Source organism: Myotis nattereri (assembly GCF_964212035.1).
Source record: "Myotis nattereri genome assembly, chromosome: 3".
NCBI lineage: Eukaryota > Metazoa > Chordata > Mammalia > Chiroptera > Vespertilionidae > Myotis > Myotis nattereri.
Genome location: NC_138077.1, coordinates 98,509,012 through 98,532,762, shown reverse-complemented (window position 1 = coordinate 98,532,762; position 23,751 = coordinate 98,509,012). Strand labels below are relative to the sequence as shown.

Below are 23,751 nucleotides of genomic sequence, written 5' to 3'. Positions count from 1 at the left end.
ATGACATCATGAAACTTATCATCAAGGTATATACATATGTAATGAGACATGTTGGCAAAGAAAAACTGGGATGATGCCAAATTGGAACTGACATAAGGCTATGTTACATAAGTTTATTCAAAATGACATAAATGGTAGGCAAGAGATTTGACTACCATTTTTTTTTTCATCAACTGATTAACAGATAAATCAACAGTAGTTTATTTATATAATAAGTTAATTATACTTCAATACAGCTGTTTAGAAAAGATTTTGTTTTAATTTTATAAGCAATGGGAAACCACTTAAGATTTATAAATGAAGAAAAACTATTGAAAAAACTGCCAGTAAAGAATTATTCAGATTAAAATATAAAACTAGACTGAATGTCTTTGAGCATCTCCAGGAAGGCCTGCGAGGATGGTGCCTCCACATTCTGGAAGGTGTCCTGGACTCTGCCGTACCAGAAGAAGTATTTCTCCTCCAGCCAGATGAACCCGAAGTGGTCCTCATCGAACAGGATGAAGACTCCAGGGCAGCAGTGCCTGGGGTAGGCAAAGGGATCAATGTCCACGCCGTAGAAACACATCCTGCAGGTTCGGGGGTAGTTCTGGTCACTTGAGCGCATGCCCACAGGCAGCACGAACGGGACAGGCTGCTCCTCCCAAGCTGCAGCCCCGGACTCCCCGACGCTGGGCTGGGCAGGGCTCTGCCAGCCATGGCCCTGGCTTTCCTCAGTCCCGTCTTCTTGCTGCTGCTGCTGCTCCCGGGTCACCTGCTCGCCAATCTCCTGGACCACGCGGGAGAGCTCATTGAAGTTGCGGAAGATCTCGCCATCTGGCAGCTGGATGCGGCGCATGAGGGAGGTGGATCTCCAACGCCTTGGTGCCTATTCCCATGAGCCTGTGACCCTGGCGCACTTACCGTGGAAGCTGGGCATGACAGTCGTTGGGCCGAAGGCCTTGTATTTGCGGTGGAAGAGGCCTGGCCCCATGAGGTCGTCCGGGTGGCGTGGCGGGAGGTAGAGGCGGCGGTAGGTCAGGCAGTCATACTGCTGTCCGTCCTCCCGCCCCCGCCCCCGCCCCCCTTCTCCCCTGAGCCGCGTTGGTGAACCCTTTCGGTGGTCTGTCCTCTTGCACTGGATGGTGAGCCTGTCCTTCTGGATCTGCATGTGGCCGCTGTGGGGCCTGCCGAGGAGGCCTGCCATGCACTCCACCGCGGCTGATTTCCTCTCGGTCAGGCGAATTCTGAACGAGGGCTTGAAATGTATTGGGCCACCCACATGGTGTTGAGGGAAGGCCTGTACGTCCCGCCAGCAATGCATAAGCCGTCCACCACGACATTCAGCAGTGTTCTACAGCTATAATGTAGCTGCCACAACCCCAAAATGTGTCTGTATGGGAACAGCTTCGCATAGAATTCTCGGTAAGGCATACCGATCATCTCCAGGTTCTGCAGGTTTTCACGAACGCCAAACTCCTCGCGGCAGCGCCGTCTCCAGATGCTGTCGGTGCGCAGGATGTGGTGGAATTTGGTGCAGGCCTGGGCCAGGCTGGGCAGATCGGTGCCGGGGAGCGAGGCGAAGATCTCCACCAGCATCTCCACCGGCAGGTCCTGCAGGGAGCAGGGCGGGGGCGGCGGGGGCGGGGGCGGCCTGGGGCTAGTGATTCCTCCCCTCCCCGCACAGCACCGCGCTGCCGCGTCCACCTCGACGTGCTTTTCTGCAGGGGACGGCTTGCTGTGGGCCGCTGCCATCTCAGCCGGGCGCTGGCACTCCTGAGGACACCGCTTGGCGGCCGCTGCCTCTCAGCTGGGCACTGGCGCTTCTGATGACACGGATGTCCCTGCGAAGAGCCCACACCTCAGAGGCCAGCGCACTCCTCCATGCCTCCACCAGTAACCGCCACCACAGCCTGGGCCTCTGCCCCTCAGCCTGGCTTTAAACTGGCTTGATCCGCCCCAGAGTCCAGCCACGCCCCCAGAGCCTAACCACGCCCCCTGAGAGAGGAGCCAATTGTAGGACTTTATTGTTGTTGTTTTTTTAAAGAAAATGTAATGAAATACTCAAACATAAACTTAATTTAGGTTTTATAAACTTTCACTCTACAATCCTTCAGAGCCTTGAGCAAGTCTGTTTCTTCTGGGCCTGCGTCATGTTACTATGAGTCATAGATTGGGAAGAATTAGTCACTCAGGAGCCATCTGCTCTAAGGATGTGATGTTCTTGAGGCCCAGGACAATGGGACTTTGGGGGAAATTGACCCACGAGCATTGGGGCAGGGACCCTTGATGTCAGGGCTGCCCCTGCGAACCCACATTTTTTTTTTTTTTTTTTTTTAGTGACATTGAGCTTTATTTATTTATTTTTATTTTTACAAACTACTTTATGTTTTTTGAACTTTTTTTTTTATTGCTTAAAATATTACAAAGGGTATTACATATGTGTCCTTTTTTTTCCCCCCGCCCTTGACAATCCCCTGGCCTCCCCTACCCCCCCCCCCCCAGAGTCTTATGTCCATTGGTTATGCTTATATGCATGCATACAAGTCCTTCGGTTGATCTCTTACCCCCCTCCCTCCTGCCCCCCAACCCTCCTCGGGCTTCCCGCTGCAGTTTGACAATCAGTTTGAGGCAGCTCTGCCTCTGTATCTATTATTGTTCAAAAGTTTATAATGGTCTCTATTATCCATGAATGAGTGAGATCATGTGGTATTTTTCCTTCATTGACTGGCTTATTTCACTTAGCATAATGCTCTCCAGTTCCATCCATGCCATTGCAAATGGTAAGAGTTCCTTCTTTTTTACAGCAGCCTAGTATTCCATTGTGTAGATGTACCACAGTTTTCTAATCCATTCATCTACTAAAGGGCACTTAGGCTGTTTCCAGATCTTAGCTATGGTGAATTGTGCTGCTATGAACATATGGGTGCATATATGCTTTCTGACTGGTGTTTCTGGTTTTTTGGGATGTATTCCTAGAAGTGGGATCACAGGGTCAAATAGGAGTTCCATTTTTAACTTTTTGAGGAAACTCCATACTGTCTTCCATAGTGGCTGCACCGGTCTGCATTCCCACCAGCAGTGCACAAGTATTCCTTTTTCTCCACATCCTCTCCACCACTTGTCGTTTGTTGATTTGTTGATGATAGCCAGTCTGACAGGTGTGAGATGGTACCTCATTGTTGTTTTGATTTGCATCTCTCGGATGATTAGTGACTTTGAGCATGTTTTCATATGTCTTTTGGCTTTCTGAATGTCCTCTTTTGAAAGGTGTCTATTTAGGCCCTTTGCCCATTTTTTTTTTAACCCTCAGAGAAAACACTTTATTTATGAAAATCTGAAGCAGTACAAAACTCAGAAGTTCCACTTAGGTGCAACAAAAATGGATATGATACTAAGAAACTCTAGTTTTTTTCCATAAGTTGAATAAAATTTAAGTTTGACAGCTCAGTAATCCTTAAAGCAACAATCCTGAAATTTCAACATGGCCTTGTATATTGTTAAATAAGCAAGGCTAGAATGAGCTATAGAGTTTTTGTTTTTAAGAATATATTGAGTGAGATGACAATTACAAGAAGTGAGTTGAACAAAAGGTGTGTAAGCTTGAAAAAAACTACATGGGTAAAATTTTGATGCCATAACCAATCCATATGGCCCCTTGTTTTATTAAGATGACTATTTTCTCTGGAGGATAAAAAGGGGACTTCTCCCAGCTTACCCTATCCATAAGTTAGTACTGTTCAATTTCTACTAAAGCTTGTGCTATAATAAGCTACCTTTAGGTAAATGCTCTTGCCTAGAAGAGGATTGAAATTCTGTTAATATTAGAGCCAGGAGGGGGAAATTGACATTAAAAATCTAGGTCAAGAATCTATAGGATGGGAAAAAAAAGTATAGGATAGATCTCATTAAAATACTGAGTTGTACAGGGACATAGGAACAAAGTTAAGAGCAGAAAAAGATCTTTTGACTAAAGTAGGAAGGACAGTATAAAAATATTTACAAAAAAGGTTCAGAATAAAGGAATATTTATAGAATGTTAAACAATTAATCTGCAGCCATAATAAGGCCCCTTCGAGTTCCCAACACCTCGCTTTGCCCATTTTTTGATTGGATTGTTTATCTTCCTTTTGTTAAGTTGTATGAGTCCCCTATAAATTTTAGAGATTAGGCCCTTATCAGATATGACATTGGCAAATATGTTTTCCCACGCAGTGGGTTTTCTTGTTTTGTTGATGGTTTCTTTTGCTGTGCAGAAGCTTTTTATTTTGATGTAGTCCCATTTGTTCATTTTCTCTTTAGTTTCCAATGCCCTAGGAGCTGTATTAGTGAAGAAATTGCTTCAGCATATGTCTGAGATTTTGTTGCCTTTGGATTCTTCTAGAATTTTTATGGTTTCCCATCTTACATTTAAGTCCTTTATCCATTTTGAGTTTATTTTTGTGTATGGTGTAAGTTGGTGGCCTAGTTCCATTTTCTTGCATGTATCTGTCCAATTTTCCCAACACCATTTATTGAAGAGACTATCTTGGCTCCATTGTATGTTCTTGCCTCCTTTGTCAAATATTAATTGTGCATATTGGTTAGGGCCGATTTCTGGGCTCTCTATTCTATTCCATTGATCTATATGTCTGTTCTTGTGCCAGTACCAGGCAGTTTTGAGAACACTGGCTTTGTAATACAGCTTGATATCTGGTATTGAGATCCCACCTATTTTGTTCTTTCTCAGGATTGCTGCAGCTATTTGGAGTCATTTTTTATTCCAGATGAATTTTTGGAGAGCTCGTTCTAGGTCTGTGAAGTATGCCGTTGGTATTTTAATGGGAAGTGCTTTGAATTTATAGATTGCTTTGGGTAGTATGGACATTTTAATGATGTTGGATCTACCAATCCATGAACACGGTATGTTCTTCCATCTGTTTATGTCTTCCTCTATCTCTTTTTTCAACGTCCTGTAATTTTCTGAATAGAGGTCTTTTACCTCTTTAGTTAAGTTTATTCCTAGGTAGCTTAACTTTTTGGTGCGATGGTAAATGGGATTGCTTTGTTAGTCTCTCTTTCTGACAGTTCACTATTGGTGTATAGAAATTCCTCAAATTTCTTGGGGTTAAATTTGTATCCTGCTACATTGCCAAATTCATGTATTAACCTAGTAGTTTTTTGATGGAGTCTCTAGGGCTTTGTATGTATATCATGTTGTCTGCAAATCAGGACACTTTTGCTTCCTCTTTTCCAATTTGGGTGCCTTTTATTTCTTCTTCTTGACTAATTGCAATGGCTAATACTTCCAGGACTATGTTGAACAGGAGTGGTGAGAGTGGGCATCCATGTTTTGTTCCTGGTTTTACAGGAAATGGATTTAGTTTTTGCCCATTGAGTATGATGTTGGCTGTGGGTTTGTGATATATGGCTTTTATTATGTTGAAGTATGATCCTTCTATTCCCACCTTACTGAGAGTTTTACCAAAAAAGGGTATTGGATTTTGTCAAATGCTTTTTCTGCATCAATTGATATGACTATATGGTGTTTTTTTCTCTCAATTTGTTTATGTGATGTATCACGTTTATTGATTTGCAGATATTGTACCATCCTTGCATCCCTGGGATAAATCCTACTTGGTCATGTTGTATGATCTTTCTGATGTACTGCTGGATCCAATTTGCTAAGATTTTGTTGAGGATTTTGGCATCTATGTTCATGAGGGATAATGGCCTGTAATTCTCTTTTTGTGTTATCTTTACCTGGTTTTGGTATTAGGGTGATACTGGCTTCATAGAATGAGCTTGGAAGTGTTCCTTCCACTTGGAGTTTTTGTAGTAGTCTGAGGAGGATAGGTTTTAGTTCTTCCTTGAATGTTTGGTAAAACTCCCCTGTGAAGCTGTCTGGCCCCTGGCTTTTGTTTGCTGGAAGCTTTTTGATGACTGCTTTAATTTCTTCCATAGTTATTGGCCTATTGAAATTTTTGGATTCTTCCTGATTGAGTTTTGGAATGTTGTATTTTTCTAGGAATTTGTCCATTTCCTCCAGGTTGTCTAGTTTGTTGGAGTAGAGCTGTCCATAGTATTTTTTAACAATCATTTGTATTTCTGTGGGGTCTGTTGTTATTTCGCCTCTATCGTTTCTGATTTTGTTTATTTGGGTCCTCTCTCTTTGCTTCTTGGTGAGTCTGGCTAGAGGTTTGTCAATCTTGTTTATCCTTTCAAAGAACCAGCTCTTGGTTTCATTGATTTTATGTATTGTTTTTTTGGTCTCTATGTAGTTAATTTCTGCTCTAATCTTTATTATCTCCTTCCTTCTGCTCACTCTGGGCTTTTCTTGTTGCTCTCTTTTTAATTCTTTGAGTTGTAGAGTTAGATGATTTATTACCATTTTTTCTTGGTTTTTGAGATAGGCCTGTAGAGCTATAAACTTCCCTCTCAGGACTGCTTTCATTGTGTCCCAAAGGTTTTGGATTGTTGTGTTTTCATTGTCATTAGTTTCAAGGATGATTTTAATTTCTTCTTTGATCTCATTGGTAACCCAATCAATATTTAATAGCATGCTATTCAGCTTCCAAGTGTTTGAGTATTTTGGGTTGTTTTTATTGTAGTTTATTTCTAATATTATGCCATTGTGGTCTGAGAAGATGCTTGGTATGATTTCAATCTTCTTGAATTTGGGGAGGCTTTGTTCGTGACCCAATACGTGGTCTATTTTTGAATCTGTCCCATGAGCCCTTGAGTAGAATGTATATTCCGTGGCTTTGGGGTGAAGTGTTCTGAAGATGTCAATTAAGTCCATCTGATATAGTGAGTCATTTAGGATTGCTGTTTCTTTGCTGATTGTTTGTCTAGAGGATTTATCCAGTGATGTCAGTGGTGTATTAAAGTCCCCTACTATGAATATATTGTTGTCGATCTCTCCCTTGATATCTTCCAGGAGTTTTATTTTTTTATGTATCTGGGTGCTCCTGCATTGGCTGCATATATTTTTATCAGGGTTATATCCTATTGTTGTATCAATCCCTTTAGTATGATGAAGTGGCCTTCCTTATCAATTGTTATAGCCTTCACTTTGAGGTCTATTTTGTCCAATATAAGTATTGCTACCCCAGCTTTTTTTTTTAATTTCCATTTGCCTGAAAGATATTTTTCCATCCCTTTACTTTCAATCCGTGTGAGTCCCTTATTCTGAGGTGGGTCTCTTGTAGACAACATATATATATATATATATATATATATATATATATATATATATATATCATGTTTTTTTATCCATTCAGCCACTCGATGTATTTTGATTGGAGCATTTAGTCCATTTAGGTTTAAAGTTATTATTGAAAGGCACTTGTTTGTAGCCATTTCTTTTTTTGTGTGGCTGTTTTCTTTCTGAGCTTTTTATTTCTTCTTTTTACACCAGTCCCTTTAGCATTTCTTGCATTGCTGGCTTGGTGGTGATAAACTCTCTTAGCCTTTTTTTGTCTGTGAAGCTTCTTATTTCCCCTTCAAGTTTGAATGATAGCCTTGCTGGATAGAGTATTCTTGGGTTCAGTCCTTTGCTTTGCATCACTTTGTAAATTTCCGTCCATTCTTTTCTGGCCTGATGTGTTTTTGTTGAGAAATCATTTGATAATCTTTTGGGAGATCCCTTGTATGTAAATTTCCGTCTCTCTCTTGTAGCCTGTAAGATTCTCTCTTTGTCCTGAACATTTTCCATGGTAATTATGATGTGTCTTGGTGTGGGTCTTTTCAGGTTCATCTTGTTTGGGACTCTCTGGGCTTGTGTGACTTTTTTCTTCCCCACCTCAGGGAAGTTTTCTGATATTATTTCTTTGAATAGGTTTTCTAATCCTTGTTCATTTTTCTGTTGTTCTGGCACCCCTATTATTCGTATGTTGTTTTGTTTCATGTTGTCCCATATCTCCCTTAGGCTCTCCTCCTGTCTTTTATTTTTTTTCTCCAATTGCAATACAGTTTGGGTGTGTTTTGCTTCCTTGTCTTCTAATTCACTAATTTGGTCCTCCGCTTCTCCTAGTCTACTGTTGATACTTTCAATGGTGTTTTTTATTGCAGCTATATCGCTCTTCATTTCTTCTTGGTTCTTACATAATTTATTGATTTTTTCATCTGTTTCTTCTTGCATCTTGCATAAGTTATTGATTTTTTCATCTGTTTCTTCTTGCTTAAGTTGTTGATTTTTTTCATCTGTTTATTCTAGCTTCTTCCATATGTTATTGATTTTTTCATCTGTTTCTTCTTGCTTCTTGCATAGGTAGTTGACTTTTTCATCTGTTTCTTCTAGCTTCTTGTAGAGGTTGTTGATTTTTTCCTCCATCTGGTTTATGCACTCTAGGACCCTTATTCTGAATTCTTTTTCTGTCATGTTGCATGCCTCTGTATTACTTAGCTGCTTTTCTGGAGAGTCCTCCTTCTCTTTCCTTTGGGGGTTTCTTTGTCTACCCATGTTTGATCTCACTGACATATCTAGATGTTGAGTCATTGAGTGGCTGCTCCCTGGGTGGCAGTGGCTCCTTGGGCTGTGGTTGCTCCTCGGGCGGTTGCGGTAGCAGCTGTTCCTCAGTTAGCAGCAGCTCCTCTGGTGGGTGCTGTTCACAGCTGTGATGGCTCTTCTGGCTGGTGGGGGGAGGCTTCACGTACAGCTGCTGTTCCTCAGACAGAGGGTGTGGTGCTCACGAGGCTGCTGTTGCTTGCATCTGCTTTCCCGGGGAGTTCTGCCCTTCCCGGCTGCAAACCGTTTCCCCTTGACTACCATTTAATAGTGGTGTCGGGTGCCAAAAATATGTGCTACCCCATTATATGGATGAAGAAATGAGGAATTTGATTCATCGTTAAAATTTCATTCCAGGGTAGGGGATTGTGATTGGGGCATAAGACTAATTATTACCTTAGAAACTCAAAACTAGGAACAATGGTAAATAAACTCCCCTTCCCAGGGCAGGAGAGAGGAACACAACTCACTTAAAGCTAGTTCTCAGTAGGTAACATTAAGCCTCATCAATAAGCTGCACACACCAGAGGGGCAAGAGGTTGTGGGGAGGGGGGTGAAAAAGAAGAAGGGTTTGAGAAGTACAGTTTTTTAGTTACAAAATTGTTATGGGGCTATAAAATATGGCATAGGAAATATAGTCAATAATATTGTAATAATAATAATATGGTGTTAGGTCGGTATCGGCAATTTTGGGGGAAACACTTTGTAGGGTATGTATATGATTGTCTAACCACTATGCTGTACACCTAAACTTATATAAAATAATATTGAATTTAAATTGTAATTGAACAGCAATAAAAATTAAAAAATAAAATAAGCTGCACATTTTCTTCTTCATATCTATTTAAAAGATTGCAGAAAAATCAGGTATCACACACCTTTATATGTTATTTTTAAAATAGGTCAATGAGGACTGCAGGTCCAGCAAAAATACCATATTTTTGTGTATAAGAAGCTATTATTTTCTAAAATCATTAGACTGAAAATCAAGGGGCGTCTTATACATCAAAGTTAGCTGAGGAGGGAGTTGCGCGGGTGCATAGCTGCCCATACCTTGTCAATCAGGCTTCCTCCAATCACGAGTCTTATTGTTACTGATATCAGCTGATGCAGTAATTGGAGGTGGAGGTGGATAGTATGCAGATGCAATGGGGGCCGGAGCATTCTGACCCTATGAAGATGTAAAAAAAATAAAAAGATAAACACTGGTAAGTGATTATCTTACTCTGCAAAATTCTAACTGAATATAATCAGCTATGAAAAAGAGCATGGAAATAGAGCTGCAGAGAGACAATTTGGACCTCCTCCCACTGAATGTATGATCAGGCAGTGGAGAAAACAGGAAGAACAACTCCTAAAGATGCCAAAAAAGGAGACGGCTTTAGAAGGAAAACCGCAAAGTGGGCAAACTTGGAGCAGAGACTTAAGACTTGGATTATGGAGCAGCACCAGAGTGGCTTATATGTGTCAACCAAGCTTATTCAATGTTAAGCAAGAATGCTTGCAAGTGAAACGAACATTGTTGATTTTACAGGAAAGGCAAAATGGTGCTTCAATTTCATGAGGAGAGAAGGGTTGGCCATGAGAACACGAACAAAGTTAGCTCAGAAAATGCCACCAGTTTATGAGGATGATAGCACATTTATAGACAGTGATTCAGAAGACAGCAGTGATACAATAGAAGTTGAAGAAATTGATATGTCTGGAACTAATAGTGATGAAGAAGACAGCAGTGATGCAACAGAGGCTGAATAAAGTGATACGCTGCATAATATCATAGTACTGGTATGTAGCATTACTTGTGGTAATTACTAAATAAAAATGTGTTGTTTTATGTTTAAAATATTGATTTCTTAATTTTGGGTTGGAAAAATGGGGGGTGTCTTATACTTGCGGGCATCTTATACACGGAAAAACATGGTAGGATGCCACTCTGTCTCATTTGAATAAAATATTTAACTGTATTCTAGGACTTCTATATTCTTTCATTAGCATTATTTTTTGCTTACTTTTGTGGCAAATGTTGACATTATGAATTTTTGAAAGCCTTCTTGAAAATCTAAGTAGCATTCACTTATTTTGTCTATATGCTTATTTAACACCTATTTTAGGGAGAAGAAACATTTCTTCTCCACGCCTATAGTTTGTTTCTTCCATGGGGGAACTCCACTAGTTAACAGTCCTCTCGCCACCTCCTCACTCATCTAATTGTCCATATTGGAATAAGCTAGTGTGGGAAATAACCTCTTTCTTGTTCCTTCTATGTGGGATCTGCTTGCCTACAGAAGTCAGCTGCTATTAGTTATGGAATCAGTTTTAAGCAAAGGTTCTGCCCCATGGAAAGGTTCTTAGTGGTCCAGGGCTGTGGGTGACTGGGAAGTTATATTTCTGATTTTCTGGGGTCATTAGTAGGAAGCCCATCATTGTCATTTATCCAAACCAAATTCTCCAGTGTTAACTTTAGTAGCAACAAAGCTAATATTTTGCTTCATATCTGTATAATCTTTTGTCTTACTTCTCAGTTGTTTCAGACTTTGATATAGAAGGGATGTAATATTTACTTGGCATATCTTTGAACCCAAACATTATTCATTATTATCACTCCTTCAGAGAATTCCAGGAGGCTAATTCCAACCAAAATATTGTTTCCTGCTTATGCCTAGTGCATATGGCTTCTAATATTTACTAGTACCTATGCAAATATGAAGATTTGGGGAAGTTGGCCTCAGAAATTTTGAATTCAAGCTTCATTGTTTACTTTACCATAATTGAATAAAATTTGGAACTCAGCCTCTTTGAATCTCAGTTATATAATCTATAAAATGGAGATCAAAATGTCTTCTTTTTACCTTGGAGAAATGCATGTGAAAACGTATTGACAAGCATAAAGTACAACACAAATGTGCCATATTGTAAGAACTCTCTATATAGGTGTATAGAGGTGAACACACATTGAAATGTATATGACATTGCTTTTGATTATATTCAAATTGATTACCTTTATAGAAAGCTGGGATTTGAAATTTTTTCTGTATATACTATTAACCCTTATTTATTGGGTCAAATTCTTATTGCATACCATAATATACACTTTGCTCTAGAGTTACTTTTTGATACATACATGGATAAAAAAAGCTGTGATACAATGGAATACTACACAGTTATAAAAAAGAAGGAATTCTTACCATTTGCAGCAATATGGATACACCTGGAGAGTATCAGGCTAAGGAAAATAAGCCAGTCAGAGAAAGTTAAGTATCACATGATCTCACTCATATGTGGAATCTAATGAATAAAATAAACTGATGAACAAAATAGATCCAGAGACATAGAAGCATGGAACAGACTGAGGAATTTCATAGGGAAGGCAGGGGTTGGGCTGGGTGGGAAATGATTAACTAGGGAAATTATATGCATAGTCTATGGACACAGACAATAGTGTGGTGAAGGCCTGGGAGGGGCAGGTGAAGGGGGTCAATGGGGAAAAAACAAAGGGAACATCTATAATACTTTGAACAATAAAGATAAATTTAAAAAATAAAGATTAAAAAATTAAAAGAAAGAAAATTATATATCCATTAAATCATACTTATTAATGTTAAAATACAATGGATAATTTTTATATCTAAGCACTGTGCTTGAAAGTATTTCCTTGTGATGCAAAGGTGTTTAAAAGTTAGTTATGTTTATAGTACTCAGGTAGTGTTTTTAAATTATGTAAATATTACCTTGTCTTATTGTTTCACATTTTTAGATGTATTATTTTTAGTTATATGAAGTGTCAAATAACATTTGTTAGCCTATTTCAGTACAGGCACCTTTAATTTGTCAACCAAACAGATGTTCTACTATAAACATGAATAAAAATGAGGGCATAGTAAGACTAAATATAGGATATTTTACTGTTAAAATTACTTAAGATTCAACAGTGATTAAATTACACATAATTAATGAAGATGACAAGTAAAATTCACAAGTTTAAATTCTTTTAAAAATATGTTTGTTTATTTTTATTGATTTCAGAGAGAGGAAGGGAGAGTGAGAGAGAAATAGAAACATTAATGATTGTAGGCATGTGCCCTGACCAGGAATCAAACCGATGATCTCCTGGAGCATATGACAATGCCCAACCAACTAAGCCACACTAGCTGGGTGCAGTTTACAATTCTTCATAACTATGTGCTTTTTGTTTATTTTTCAAGATTAAGAAGTGATTTAATAATGTTTAATAGCAATATTATTAGAATAAAGTAAGACTTATTCCAGTTATTTTTTATTTCTGATTCTGATACTAATGTATGTCTGATTCTGATTTTCTGATCTGATTTCTGATTAATTTTAATTCTAATTTTAATAGTGCTCAATCTACTAACATAACTTTTTCCACTTTATTGTCAGAAATAAAATATCAATGTTGATAACTTTTTTGACAAATTTCCATTGCAACAGAGGTCTTCTACTTTAATTGTTTGGAGAGATTATCAAACACAAACTCTAAAATTTATGTCTATTAGTTTCTTATTGCTATGGTAAAATTTAACAAAGTTAGTAGCTTAAAACAAAACATATTTTTTCTCTTGTAGTTCTGAAGGTCATAGATCCACAATAGTCCATAAAGGTCCATAGATGGAAAAGATTTTTGCCTCAGGATGAAATATATCTGGAATCTTTCTTATTCTAATTTAGATATTTTAGATGGTGGTATTTGGGAATTTCTAGCTGATGAGATTTTGAACTTGAACTGATGTACTAGTTTGATATTTGGAAGAACTTGGTTGGGTGAGGTGAATGTACTTTGCATGTGGGATGAACATGACACTTTGGAGGTTATAAGGTGCCTTTTACTTAGATGGCTGAGGGGATCCATAGGTCACATGCCTAAACTCTTCAATGCCCTCTGTATGAATGAACAGTTTAACTTTGGATTCTTCAGATGCACTAACAAAAGTTTGTCAACCACACACTTGGCTTTCTCTCCAGAGCATATTTCCTGACAGTTACTATCCCATGTAGCAATTATTAGAATCTGGATTGGCTAAGAATTCCCCCAATTAGCAAGCACTAGTTGTTGTTGTTGCTCTTCTTCTCCTCCTCCTCCTCCTCCTCCTCCTCCTCCTCCTCCTCCTCCTCCTTCTTCTTCTTCTTCTTCTTCTTCTTCTTCTTCTTCTTCTTCTTCTTCTCCTCCTTATTGTTGAAAATATTACATAGGTCCTCCTTTCTTCCCTATAAACCTCTTCCAGCCCACTCCCACCCCCACCCCAGGCCCTCACCATCCCATTGTCTGTGTCCATGGGTTATGCATATATGCATATAAGTTCATTGGTTGATCTCTTCCCACCCACCCTCCCCTGCCTTCCCTCTGAGATTCAACTAGTTCTTTATTTTGCTTATCAGTTATTACCTCAATCTCTCTTTTCCGCTTGCATTTTGCTATAAGTAGCAAGAATAAATTAGTCTGCACCTCCATCGCATTCCTTGGAAATTTCCTCAGCTTATTTCCAAGTTCATCATTTACAAATTAGGTTTTCTATATAACTGTAGAACACAATTCAGTAAAAGTATTTTGCCACTATATAATAAAAATACCTTCTTCCAGTTTTTAATAATCTGTTTTTCTTTTCCTTATGAGATCTCATAGCAGAAACTTTACCCTCTATATTTCTATCATAAATCAAAGTTTGTTTCTGACAATTTAGGTATACTCTAGATCCGTGGTCAGCAAACCACGGCTCGCGAGCCACATGCGGCTCTTTGGCCCCTTCAGTGTGGCTCTTCCACAAAATACCACGTGAGGGCACCCACGTATAGTGTGATTGAAACTTCGTGGCCCATGCGCAGAAGTCGGTATTTTGTGGAAGAGTCACACTGAAGGGGCCAAAGAGCCGCATGTGGCTTGCGAGCCGCGGTTTGCTGAGCCGCAGTTTGCCGACCACTGCTCTAGATGACCTAGGTTTGTTTTTGGTTTTTTAAATCCTCACCTGAGGATATATTTATTGATTTGAGAAAGAGAAGGAAAGAGAGAGAGATGAGAGAGAGAGAGAGAGAGAGAGAGAGAGAGAGAGAGAGAGAGAGAGAGAGAAAGAGAGACATACATCAATGTGAGAGAGGAACATTGATCAGTTGCCTCCCATACATGCCCCGACTGGGGAATGGACAGCTACTTATGTATGTGCCTTCACCAGATTGAACCTGTAACTTTTTGGTGTAAGGGACAATGCTCCAACCAACTGAGCCACCCAACCAGGGCTAGTTTTTTTAAAAAATATGATTCTTACTTCCTTTTGAGTTTTCATTAGCAGAGGCATTAACATCCACATTTCTAATAATAGTTTCTTCAAGGCAATTTACATTTTTTCTTATATGCTCTTAATAATTTTCCCAGGCTTTTCTCATTACCCAATTCTAAAGTAACTTCTGATCTGAAGGTTAGAAGCCCAAAATGCGTCTTTATGGGCTAAAATTAAGGAGTGAGCAGGGCTGGTTCCATTGGGAGACTCTACAAACAAACAAATAAAAAAAGTCTATGTTTTTCTTGCTTCTTCCAACTTCTACAGACGATCAGCACCATCTCCCACCTCCCTTCCTTCTCTTGTCACATCACCTCCTGCTCTTTAGTCAGATCTCTCTCTGCCTCCCACTTATAATAAGGACACTTGTGATTGCACTGGGCACATTCATATAATCCAGAATAATCTCCCCATCTCTAAGCCTCTTACTTAATCATATTTGCAAAGTTTATTTTACTAAATAAAGGAACATATTTATAAGCTAAGGATTCAAATGGTGACATTTGGGTGGGGTGGGGGCTTTGTTCAACATACCACAGCTTGCTATCACCTGCATTGATTTTTGTCTTATTATTTTAGTCAACTTTTTTTTTATATATTTTATTGATTTTTTACAGAGAGGAAGGGAGAGAGATAGAGAGTTAGAAACATCGATGACAGAGAAACATCGATCAGCTGCCTCCTACACATCTCCTACTGGGGATGTGCCCGCAACCCAGGTACATGCCCTTGACCGGAATCAAACCTGGGACCTTTCAGTCTGCAAGCCGACGCTCTATCCACTGAGTCAAACCGGATTCGGCTATTTTAGTCAACTTTGAAAAGTAATTATATTTTAGATTTTCCAGAAACTTAATATTATAAGTTTATTAATAAAAATTTATTCAAACTTTCTCTTATTTTTAGTGATGTAATAATGTTCTTATATAAGAGTATTTTGTACAATACAAATTACTTGGAGTTACAAGAAGTTGTGACATTGTATGGACAAAGCTGACTACATCTTAAAAAACTGACTCCATTCTAATGCTAATCTGCCAGCTTTACTTCAGAGTGAATGAGCCCAGACTTCTGACCTCCTCCATTTCCTCCAGACAGACTCTGGAATGTGTACAGAGGTTTTGGGCTAGTCTTGACTTTTCCATTACTCCTTCTTCTGGGGAGAGGAGCCCTAGATATTATCTATCTCTTAGCTCTCCCTGGCACCAGGGCTTGATTTTGTTCTCCCCCTTACTTCTTACACATTCCTTTTCTATCTGAAGGGGGATCTAAAAGGTGAAAATTGCAGAGATCTGAATGTCCTATGACCACCCATCCCCATTACTGGATGCAAGTTCTCTGTTAGACCCATCACCCAACAAGCTCGTCGTCCTTTGGTCTCTTGGCCCCTTTGACATTTGGAGGCCACTTTGCATACATGGCCTTTTCACAGAACAGATACTTAGATTGTGCAGAAAATGTTTCTGATAGTCAAGATGTGAAATCAGCATGGTAAAGATGATTCATTATGTTGCTTTTCCAAGTAAAACTTGTCAGAGTGCCTCATATTTTGTTAGATAAGGGAAAATAAAGATGTGGCCAAAAAGCTTTTGTTAGAGATGAGTTACTTGCTTCACTGTTGACCACTGACCTTCATTAAGAAAGATAAGGCCATTGTGTAAGCCAGCTTCACTTTTTATAAATGTGGAGCTCACACTCTGTATATATGCTTATGTTGAGAGAAGACATACTACATACCTACAAAGGAGAAGTTTGAAGACCTTTTTCCCCCCAGATTTTTAGGAAATCTAAAGTAAGTTTTAAAAAATACCCTCAAAGCCAAATAGTTTTCTCATATATGTAGTACAACCACAAAGTTATGAGTCTGGTTCTAAAAACTACAAAGGAATATTAGTTTCATTTCTTTTTCGATGCCAGAAAAAGTTAATGCTTTAATTATGTAGGTGATTAAGTGGTATAAAAATACAGCCAGCTTTTAAATCAGCATCCTCAGAGTCAAACTCTGATCCCCACTTATTATATCCAATTGCCTACCAACTTTTGTCCCATCCCGTCCGTATCCACTTCCACTAACCTTATTCAGTTCAGGAAACTGTCCCCAGTACGTATTCAATAGCATCCCATTTAGCCTTCCTCCTCAGTTTTTCTCAGCTTCAATCCATACTCTACATAGGGAGTCAAGTAATATTTTCATGAAATGCTAATTTAATTATTACACCTTTATCCTCAGAAATTTACATGATAACTTCAAGTCCAAACTTCTTAATTTAGTATACCCTTGGTGGCACTTAACAAGGCATGGATTAAATTGCACATTTAGGAAAGGAAATTTACCCAAAGATATCATATAACATTTTCTTGGTCAACAGAGTTGGGATGTGAACATGAACACATTAAACTCTTTCTTAGGCTTTCTGCTCTACTATTGTCCCTGAATCACCCCAAAACTTTGCTTCTATCTATTGCAGAACTTAGCATACTTCTTAGCTTCCTCCCAACAAGATATTGGCTTTTTAGGGAAAGAATCATGTTTCCAAAGTATATAATATTGTGTCTAGCACAGAGTTAGGTCTTCACTTAATGTATGTTGGATAAATAAAGACTTTCCGAATTTGTTTTTTCCTCTAATACAGTGTAACCAGACAGCAGTGATTTGTATGCTAAGAATAAGAAGGCAAGTGAATAAAAGGATCAAAATTAACAAGGAGAATCTAAGTGCTAAACCCATCAATTACAAAATTTAGGTTTAGGAGTCAAGTTTTATAGTGGCTTACAATTTTTTCCTAGATTATGTGTTTTAAAATTATTTAAGGAATTGTGCCTTAAATGGGTAGTCTGATTTAATTTAGGAATTGATAACTGAAAAAGTTTATAATAACATATTTTCAGCCAACTGTGTGCGTGTGCATATTGTGTAATAAAGAACATAAGATAACCTCCGACCCAAGGAGCAGCAGCCATGCAAGCAGCCTGTCCCCCATCTGAGGAGCAGCAGCTGTGCAAGCAGGCTACACCCGTACGAGGAGCAGTATCCCTGTAAGCAACCTGCCCCTGTCCAAAGAGGGACAGCCTCACAAGTATCCCACCCCATCTGAGGAACAGCAGCAGCGTGCAGCCAGCCACAATCCAGGGAGCAGCAGCCATGTGAACAGCCTGCTCCTGTCCAAGGTGAAGCAGCCACGCTCAGCCAGCCCCCACCTGAGGAGCAGCAGCCTCGTGATCAGCCCACCACTGTCCAAGGAACAGCAGCTGTGCAAGCAGCCTCTCCTACCAGCCAGAGGAGACATCATTGCTGAGAACAGCACCCACCAGAGGAGCCACTGCCAAATGAGGAGCAGCCACCACCATGACCACCTGAGGAGCAACTGATGCCTGAGGAGCCACTGCCACCCAAGGAGCATCCCCTGCATGACTCGAAATCTAGATCAATCAGTGATACCAAAAATGGGTAGACAAAGAAACCCCAAAGGAAAGAAAAGACTTGCCAGAAAAGCAACTAAGTGAAACAGAGGCATGCAATATGTCAGAAAAATAATTCAGGATAAGGGTCCTGGAGTGCATAAAGCGAATGGAGGAAAAAATCAACAACTTATGTAAAAATCAAGAAGAAATGGATGAAAAAAATCAATAACTTATGTAAGAATCAAGAATAAATGAAGAGTGATATAGCTGCAATAAAAAACACCATTGAAAGTTTCAACAGTAGACTAGGAGAAGCAGAGGACCAAATTAGTGAATTAGAAGACAGGGAAGCAAAACACACCCAAACTGAACTGCAATTGGAGAAAAAAATTAAAAGACAGGAGGAGAGCCTAAGGGAGATATGGGACAACATGAAACGAAGCAACATATGAATAATAGGGGTGCCAGAACAACAGGAAGAGGAAGAGGATTAGAAAACCTATTCAAAGAAATAATATCAGAAAACTTCCCTGAGGTGGGCAAGAAAAAAGTCACAGAAGCACAGAGAGTCCCAAACAAGATGAACCCGAAAAGACCCACAACAAGACATGTCATAATTACCATGACAAATGTTCAGGACAAAGAGAGAATCTTAAAGGCTACAAGAGAGAGGGAAAGTTACATACAAGGGATCTCCCATTAGATTATCAAATGATTTCTCAACAGAAACACATCAGGCCAGAAAAGAATGGATGGAAATTTACAAAGTGATGTAAAGAAAGGGACTGAATCCAAGAATACTCTATCCAGAAAGGCTATCATTCAAAATTGAAGGGGAAATAAGAAACTTCACAGACAAAGAAAAAAGGCTAAGGGAGTTTATCACCACCAAGCCAGCAATGCAAAAAATGCTAAAGGGACTGGTGTAAAAAGAAGCATAAAAAGCTCAGAAAGAAAACAAGCACAAAAAATAAAAATGGCTACAAACAAGTACCTTTCAATAATAACTTTAAACGTAAATGGACTAAATGTTCCAATCAAAATACATTGAGTGGCTGAATGGATAAAAAAACATGACCCATATATATGTGCTGTCTACAAGAGTCCCACCTCAGAATAAGGGACTCACACAGACTGAAAGTAAAGGGATGGAAAAATATCTTTCAGGCAAGTGGAAATAAAAAAAGCTGGGGTAGCAATACTTATATTGGACAAAATAGGCCTCAAAGTGAAGGCTATAACAATTGATAAGGAAGGCCACTTCATTATACTAAAGGGGTCGATACAACAATAGGATATAACCCTGATAAGAATATATGTAGCCAATGCAGGAGCACTCAGATACATAAAACAACTCCTGGAAGATATCAAGGGAGAGATCGACAACAATATATTCATAGTAGGGGACTTTAATACACCACTGACATCACTGGATAAATCCTCTAGATAAAAAATCAGCAAAAAAACAGCAATCCTAAATGACTCACTAGATCAGATGGACTTAATTGACATCTTCAGAACATTTCACCCCAAAGCCACAGAATATATGTTCTTCTCAAGTGCACATGGGACATTTTCTAAAATAGATGACATATTGGGTCGCAAGCAAAAAGTCTCCCCAAATTCAAGAAGATTGAAATCATACCAAGCATCTTCTCATACCACAATGGCATAATATTGGAAATAAACTACAATAAAAACAACCCAAAATAGTCAAACACTTAAAAGCTGAATAGCATGTTATTAAATATTGATTGGGTTACCAATGAGATCAAAGAAGAAATTAAAAACATCCTTGAAACTAATGACAATGAAAACACAACAATCCAAAACCTATGGAATACAATGAAAGCAATCCTGAGAGGGAAGTTTATAGCTCTACAGGCCTACCTCAAAAAACGAGAAAAAATGGTAGTAAATCATCTATCTCTACAACTCAAAGAATTAGAAAGAGAGCAACAAGAAAAGCCCAGAGTGAGCAGAAGGAAGGAGATAATAAAGATTAGAGCAGAAATTAACTACATAGAGACCAAAAAGAAAAAAATGAAACCAAGAGCTGGTTCTTTGAAAGGATAAACAAGATCGATGAACGTCTTGTCAGGCTCACCAAGAACATCATTAGATGAGAGGACCCAAATAAACAAAATCAGAAACGATAGAGGCAAAATAACAACTGACCCCACAGAAATACAAATGATTGTTAAAAAATACTATGAAAAACACTACTCCAACAAACTACACAACCTGGAGGAAATGGACATATTCCTTGAAAAATACAACATTCCAAAACTCAATCAGGAAGAATCCAAAAATCTCAATAGGCCAATAACTATGGAAGAAATTAAAGCAGTCATCAAAAAGCTTCCAGCAAACAAAAGCCAGGGGCCAGACAGCTTCACAGGGGAGTTTTACCAGACATTCAAGGAAGAACTAAAACCTATCCTCCTCAGACTATTCCAAAAATTAAAGAGGAAAGAACACTTCCAAGCTCATTCTATGAAGCCAGTATCACCCTAATACCAAAACCAGATAAAGACACCACAAAAACAGAATTACAGGCCAATATCCCTCATGAACATAGATGCCAAAATCCTCAACAAAATCCTAGCAAATCAGATCCAGCAGTACATCAGAAAGATCATACAACATGACCAAGTAGGGTTTATCCCAGGGATGCAAGGATGGTACAATATCCGCAAATCAATAAACGTGATACATCACATAAACAAATTGAGAGAAAAAAACCCATATAGTCATATCAATTGATGCAGAAAAAGCATTTGACAAAATCCAATACCCATTTTTGGTAAAAACTCTCAGTAAGAAGGGAATAGAAGGATCATACCTCAACATAATAAAAGCCATATATCACAAACCCACAGCCAACATCATACTCAATGGGCAAAAACTAAATCCATTTCCTGTAAAACCAGGAACAAAACAGGGATGCCCACTCTCACCACTCCTGTTCAACATAGTCCTGGAAGTATTAGCCATTGCAATTAGTCAAGAAGAAGAAATAAAAAGCATCCAAATTGGAAAAGAAGAAGTAAAACTGTCAGTATTCGCAGATGACATGATATTGTACATAAAAAACCCTAAAGACTCCATCAAAAAAACTATTAGACTTAATAAATGAATTTGGCAATGTAGCAGGATACAAAATTAATACCCAGAAATCCAAGGCATTTCTATACACCAATAGTGAACTTACAGAAAGAAAGACTGAAAAAGCAATCCCACCAAAAAATTAAGATACCTAGGAATAAACTTAACTAAAGAGGTAAAAGACCTCTACTCAGAAATCTACAGGACATTGAAAAGAGAGATAAAGGAAGACATAAACAGATGGAAGAACATACCATGTTCATGGATTGGTAGAATCAACGTCATTGAAATGTCCATACTACCCAAAGCAATCTATAAATTCAATGCACTCCCCCATTAAAATACCAATGGCATATTTCACAAACCTAGAAAGAATTCTCCAAAAATGCATCTGGAATGACAAAAACACCCTGAATAGCTGCAGCGATCCTGAGAAAGATGAACAAAGTAGGTGGGATCTCAATACCAGATATCAAGCTGTATTACATAGCCACTATTCTCAAAACTGCCTGGTGCTGGCACAAGAACAAATATAGAGATCAATGGAATAGAATAGAGAACCCAGAAATCAACCTGAACCAATATGCTCAATTAATATTTGACAAAGGAGGGAAGAACATACAATGGAGTCAAGACAGTATCTTCAATAAATAGTGTTGGGAAAATTGGATAGATACATGCAAAAAAAATGAAACTAGACCACCAACTTGCACCATACACAAAAATAAACTCAAAATGGATAAAGGACTTAAATGTAAGATGGGAAACCATAAAAATACTAGAGGAATCCAAAGGGAACAAAATCTTAGACATATGCCAAAGCAATTTCTTCACCGATACAGCTCCTAGGGCAGTGATGGCGTACCTAGGACACACGTGTCAGAGGTGACACGCGAACTCATTTTTTTGGTTGATTTTTCTTTGTAAAATGGCATTTAAATATATAAAATAAATATCAAAAATATAAGTCTTTGTTTTACTATGGTTGCAAATATTAAAAAATTTCTATATGTGACACGGCACCAGAGTTAACTTAGGGTTTTTCAAAATGCTGATACGCCGAGCTCCAAAGGTTCACCATCACTGTCCTAGGGCATTAGAAACTAAAGAGAAAATAAAGAAATGGGACTACATCAAAATAAAAAGCTTCTGCACAGCAAAAGAAACCATCAACAAAACAACAAGAAAACCCACTGCATGGGAGAACATATTTGCAAATGTTATCACCGATAAGGTTTAATCTTCAACATTTATAGGGAACTCATACAACTTAACAAAAGGAAGATAAACAATTCAATAAAAATATGGGCAAAGGACCTAAATAGACACTTTTTGAAAGAGGACATTCAGAAAGCCAAGAGACATATGAAAACATGCTCCAAGTCACTAATCATCCAAGAGATGCAAATCAAAACAACAATGAGGTACCATCTCACACCTGTCAGAATGGCTATCATCAACAAATACACAAACAACAAGTGCTGGAGCGGATGCAGAGAAAAATGAACACTCATGCACTGCTGGTGGGAATGCAGACGGGTGCAGCCACTATGGAAGACAGTATGGAGTTTCCTCAAAAAGTTAAATATGGAACTCCTATTTGACCCAGTGATCCCACTTCTAGGAATATATACCAAGAAAACAAAAACACCAATCAGAAAGGATATATGCATCCCTATGTTCATAGCAGCACAATTTACCATAGCTAAGATTTGGAAACAGCCTAGGTGCCCATCAGCAGATGAGTGGATTAGAAAACTGTGGTACATCTACACAATGGAATACTACGCTGCTGTAAAAAAGAAGGAATTCTTACCATTTGCAACAGCATGGATGGAACTGGAGAGCATTATGCTAAGTGAAATAAGCCAGTCAATGAAAGAAAAATACCACATGGTCTCACTCATTTATGGATAATAAAGACCATTATAAAATGATGAACAAAAATAGATACAGAGGCACAGAAGCATTGAACAGACTGTCAAACTACAGGTGGAAGGCCAAGGATGGTTGGGGGTGGGGGAAGATCAACTAAAGGACTTGTATGCATGCATATAAGCATAACCAATGTACACAAGACACTGTGGGGTAGGGTAGGCCAGGGGAAGGTCAAGGGGGAAAAAAAAGGAGCTACATGTAATACTCTTTCTAATACTTTAACCAATAAAAAAAATTTAAAAAAAGAACATAAGTTAAAAATTCAACAAACAATATGTGTAGAGCTAATTTAATTTGATTTGAAATATTAAAAACAATATAAAAATACCAACACTATAGATTTTATTGATTGATTATAAGAGAAAAAATATACTTTGAAAGTTAGTAAGTATAAAATAGGTAGTCAATGCAGCCAGGAGAAAAGTGTGTAAGACTCCAAGAATTTGTGGGGAAACAGACAAATTATGAAAGAACTATGATATGCCTTAATTTTTTTTAACTGAACCTGTGAAGTTATTCAAGATTACAATGGGAGTTTGTCTAATGGGG

General features: G+C 38.6%; 1 pseudogene across 1 annotated transcript; it reads right to left on the bottom strand.

Annotated features, from left to right (window-relative positions):
* Positions 1-343: 343 nt before the first annotated feature.
* Positions 344-16,173, bottom strand: LOC308515423 (F-box only protein 31-like; annotated as a pseudogene). The gene is made up of 3 exons: positions 16,109-16,173; positions 9,521-9,638; positions 344-1,823 (listed from the first exon to the last, which is right to left on the bottom strand). The product of its transcript is annotated as an F-box only protein 31-like (transcript).
* Positions 16,174-23,751: the final 7,578 nt, after the last annotated feature.